This window comes from Triticum dicoccoides, chromosome 4A, assembly GCF_002162155.2.
Source record: "Triticum dicoccoides isolate Atlit2015 ecotype Zavitan chromosome 4A, WEW_v2.0, whole genome shotgun sequence".
Classification (NCBI taxonomy): Eukaryota; Viridiplantae; Streptophyta; class Magnoliopsida; order Poales; family Poaceae; genus Triticum; species Triticum dicoccoides.
In genome coordinates, this window is record NC_041386.1 from 745,616,981 (window position 1) to 745,622,643 (window position 5,663).

Below are 5,663 nucleotides of genomic sequence, written 5' to 3' on the forward strand. Positions count from 1 at the left end.
TACTAAATATTTGGGGGGGGGGGGGTTGATTTATTTTCCATTCAATTTTTTTTGTTTGCTGGTATTTCACGATACTACAAATTGTACACGTTATGCATATATATAAATAGATTTTCTCGTACGTAGAACCGCGTATATATATATATATATATATATATATATATATATATCATCGAATGTCTCACAAACCAACACCATTAATTATTCACACATACACATGTATATACATATACAATTTCTCCTACATATGTTGCCTTTGGTGCCTCTGGAGCACGATGACAAGTGGTTCATGGGGGTGGTAGCGGATAAGAGTATTCTCCTTTGGGATCTATGACCTGGTCGAGCAAAAATCCGGCTATTTCCTCTTGAAGTGCTAGTATGCGGTCCGATGGTAGGAGCTTATCCCGCACCTCTCTGAACTATTAAGAAGGAGATCAATATGCATGTGTATTAATTGTGTGACTAGATATCGATAATGGTGTGAATAGTGTTCTGACAAACGTACCCAGTCCTGTCTATCAGATCTACTCCTTTCGGATGTCATCATGCGAATGTTCTCGCAAACGTAGAATGCACACAGATTATTCCCCGACGCCTGCTTCAGGGCCTTTACTAGAATGGAATTGTATCAGATAATGATTAACCAAGCATGATAATTAATTAATGATATTGAAACAAGAATTAAAGAGATGGTAGCTAGCTAGCACTACTTAATTACTTACCTTGGGTCGATGCCAAAACAACTTTTTTGGCCACTTGCCGGGAGTCACCTTGATGTACTTTGCCCATGCCCTACCCATCGGCAAAGAAAATTAATAAAGGGGTTATTAAATAGTTCATATCAAGAAATGACAAACTAATAATTAATAGGCCGAGATATATATAGTTAATAATGATTGAAATTACCTGTTGACTATCCCCTTCATGATGGTGTAGTCACTTTCTTCTTTAAGTAGTGAGTCCAGTAATTCAACTTTTCCTTCGTCAACTTTAATGTCTATCAAGACCCAGTGCCAACTGCATGCGCACACGTTTGCATGTCTTAAATAAGCGGGCATGTGCATAAAATTAATCAACTACCATAAACCGTATACACTTAATTATCAACATCTAGCTAGCTAGTAAGCAAAAACAGAATTTGTAGTACAAGACAGTGTGACTCACAGGAAGTTGTAAGGAAGTAGTATATCTTCATTGCTATTGAGGCGCTTCAAGAACTCTAGCATGCTTTCCTCTACATCATCTCGACAACATTCAATCTGCCATATGTCCTCATTAATGGTATTTAGGTCAATGAACCCAACGCCATAGCGTCCAGCTTTTTTCATTTCATACATCTTCATCCTGCATATAATACCACAGAAAAAGAAAAATAGTGAGGATAATTACATGTAATGATTGATCAGAATTATCACTACATAACTAGCTTGAGACTTAAATTACAGAAAGAAATCACTTACAGACAATAGCAACTAATGATAGACTTGTCGAGTGCGTCTTGATTGTATAACTGAAATAGTTCTGGATACTCAATGGCCAGAGCTTTCTCATGGTAATAATGCTCATGCTTGACACTCACCATGAGGGACTCTCGATTGGAATTCTTGGTAATGTTCATGTACCATTGATGCAATTGATACATTCTTGTTGGGAGGTTCTTGACCTTGTCTGGATGGACCAAAGGTTGGCCCCGAACATATTTCCATGCTATTTCCGATTCTCTAAGCGTAGGCATGGGCTCGATTTCGAGGAGTTGTCCAACAGAGATATTGAGAATTTGAGCCTACATTATATGATCATCCGTTATTACCACATCGCCATGCTGGGGAACGCTAACGGTTTGCCCACAATAATATTTGGCGTGCGTACTACTCCTCTCATGTGTTGTTGGCACAACAAGCGGGGGGATCGCTTGCGCCGCCTGTTCTCCCAACTGGGGAACGGTTTTCCCGCATTTTTTGCCAGCTGCTTGTTGGCTCGAGCTCGAGCTCGCTTCCTTCTTTAGCCGTTCTCGATGTAGTTTCCTGATTTGGCGCTCATAGTCCGAGTCAACAGGCTTGGGAGCTGGTTCTCTAGCCATACGAATGAAGTGGTCAATCGTTTTCACAAGCACTTTCTCCTTTGGCGGCGGTGCCGGTTTCGGTCCAAAATGGGCGTCTAGTTGGGCTTGCACTATGGCTGCGTTTTTCTCCTTAGTCATGTCGTAAGGCCTCTGAGGAAGAGGAGCGAGGCTTGGACCATATTTATATCGCTTGTCTCCGCCTGTACTTCCTGAACTACCTCGACTCGTACCGCTATGCACCAAAGCTGAGGCATGTCTCTTCTGCGATTGCTGAGACGGCGGAGATGGCTGACGTGGAGTTGGACCAGGAGAAGTGGCATGACGATGTGTCGGACTTGAAGCAGGAGGTGTTGCCTGACACGGTGCCGGACTTGAAACCGGAGAAGTGGCATGACGCTGTGCCGAACTTGAAACCGGAGGAGTCAGCTCACGCGTTTGGGGACTTGGAGGAGGTGGCGGACTTCGAGGAGGAGGACTCTCACGCGTTCGTGGACTTGGAGGAGCGGGAGTCTGCTGACTCAGTGGCGGACTTCGAGGAGGAGTCGGCAGACGACACGGTGTCGGTGGACTTAGAAAGATGATGCAATCCTTTCTCCATAGGATGATACGATGTATGGCCTCTCCCAGTGTGCGCTTGTCTTCACCTCCAGGAATGTCAAGCGTTAGCCCCGAATATGGGTGCACCACTTCATCAACCATGACACGAGCATAGCCCTCTGGAATCGGGATGCAATGGTAGGTTGCTTTGGGGGTAACTGGAAAAGCAACATCGTCCGCCACCTTCATGGATATGTTCTTCATTTTGGAGTGTAGCTCACAGTTAGTGTTCTCTATGATGTCATCCACAGGGTATGTATCCAGTAGTGTGTCGCCCGGGGCAGAACCAACGCTGCTTCTCGGCATGGATGGGACGGTGCTATCCAATGCTGGACGATCATCCGCTTCCTGATGCCGCTGATGAGACCCCCTTTCCTAGCTAAGTGAGTCAATCTGCTGCTGCTGCTGGAATTTGAGTGCCAGGTCCACGTGCCTTGCTTCTAGGCCTTGAAGGCGTTCTGCGTCCTGCTTCCTCTGCTCCTCCTCCAGCTTCCTCTTCTTCTCCTCCTCCATCTTCTTTCTTGCACGGGACTTGTAGTCGTCATTCCAGTCCGAAAAGCCCTCATACCAGGGAATAACGCCCATGCCTCGTGTTCTTCCCGGGTGTTCAGGATTTCCCAGGGCGCGCGTAAGCTCGTTGTTCTCTATGTTGGGCGTGAACATCCCCGCTCGAGCTTCTTCTATTGCGTCAAGTATCTTTTGTTCGGCTCCTTTTAGACTTGCCTTCTTCGAAACCAGGCCTGTCTTCGGGTCCAACACCCCCCCATGCGCATAGAACCAAGTTCTGCACCTGGGGGGCCAGCTCCTAGTAATCGGAGTGACCCCTGCACCCTCCATCTCTTGCTCAGACTTATCCCACTTAGGCATTCCCACCGCGTAGCCACCTGGACCCACTATGGAACTGCGTCTTTCTTCCGGCATTTGCCTTGTTTTTCATCGGCCATTCCTTAGATAATTCTGAATCCTTGAAGGTCACGAAATCGTCCCAGTGTTCTCTTTGCTTCTCTAGTGTTCCCTTGAAATCTGGAGTCTTCCTTTCATTAGCGAGGTAGTTGGCCCATACAGTTTTCTTGTGGGTGTTGAATGCAATTGCCATCTTCTTAAGAGCAGCGGCCTTGACTTTCTCCACATTTGCTTTAGTGAAATGATCTGGTAGGGTGAAATGTTCCATCAGAGATTTCACCAGGTCTTTTTTGGCTCTGTCGTCGACCCAAGTAACACCTAGATGTTTAGTCTTTGGCTCTTTCCATTCTTGAATGGAGATCGGGAGTTTGTCCTTCACAAGAACTCTGCACTGACGAGTCCACTTGTCCGCAACATTCTTAGGCGTGAGGCGTTCGCCACTAAGTTTGGTGGATTCGTTGTGGTACTTTACACCATCCTTCAACAATCTGCCTGGGCCTCGCATTGTCTTGCTGTCTGAAGAAGCAGATTTGCTTGATCCGGAGGGCTGAAAGAAGAAAGATTGATTCGTTAATATATCTTCAATAAAAAAACATGTGATGATCACCAGGATGAATGCTTATATAAATATACCTCGCCGGTAGTCTTTGTTATTTGAAGATCAGCATTGTCTGTGTCATCACAAACATTGTCTGTGTCATCATAATCATAGTTCATGACTTCATCAGCTCGGTCGTCGAGATCAAATATCTTTTCATCACCCTCTCCGGTATTGTTCAGATATTGGGAGCCGTCATCTTCATTCAGATCATCTAGCCTGTGAGGGCTGCGTATGATGTCAAACAATTCCTCTTCTCTCTCTCTGCCAGTGTTGTCTGCCATAGCTTTTACTTTACTAATTAATACAGAAGAAATATAAAACAATTTAGTATTCAAATTACAATGCATGGATGCAATTAATCAATAAGGAAAAACTGAATCTCGAATACATCGTCTCGAATATATAATCTCGAATACATCATCGTCTTAATATATATAATCTCGAATACATCGTCTCGAATATTATATATCGAATACATCACTAGCTAGGTACCTAATAAAGATCGAGTACTACAGAAGAATCTAGGGCGCCACTCGCGGTTCCTGGGGCGCGGGTGGTGCACACCCAAAGAGAAGGAACCATCACAGGATCATATCTCCGGTCATCTGCCCAAATAACCCGCAAAGTAGTGGAGAACCTGACGTTGTCCATAGCAGCCATGTAGCGATGGATGTGCTCATCTTCCTCCCTGACACGGCAACGCACCACCTCCGGCGGGGCCGGCTGCCTCTGCACCGAATGTGGCCCACGCGAACGCCACCAAAGAACATCAGGGTCGATGACGGGACCCGAGGTCGGGTTCCTCACCAAGCGGCGCGCCCCTCCAGGTAGCACCTCCCAGTGCCAGCCTGACGGAGCCCAGTCCCGGACATGGGTCCTCTGAAGCAGGACGTCGTCGCGAACGGGTCGACGGCGAGGATGCGGGCCGGGCATATCATCAAGAACAAATACTATATGCCCGCAAAAAGTAACATTTTTTAAATGATTGGATTGTGATAACTAAAATTCTACATATATGCAAATTCTAACAATTTGACATTAATCTAATTCATCTAACTAAAACTAATTTTAAAATTTCCTGATTATATAACTAACATTTCTATAACAATTCTAATATTTATATAACTAAAAAACAGAAAAATTGCTAACATTTCTATAAATATTTCTATAACTAAAAAACAGAAAACATTTATAAGATTTCTATATAACTAACATTTCTAATATTTATATAACTAAAAAACAGAATAATTTCTAACATTTCTAGAACTAAAAAACAGAAAAATTTATAACAAACAAACTAATAATGTGTGTGTGTGTAGTGTGTGTGTATGGTAGTGTGTGTGTGTGTGTAGTGTGTGTGTGTGTGGACATTGCGGCCGGGGCGAGCTCACCGGCGAGGCGATGACGGGGCGGCGACGACGGGGCGACGGGACGGGGCGGCGACGACAGGGCGACGGGACGGGGCGGCGATAACGACGGGGCTGGGCGGCTGGGGCGACG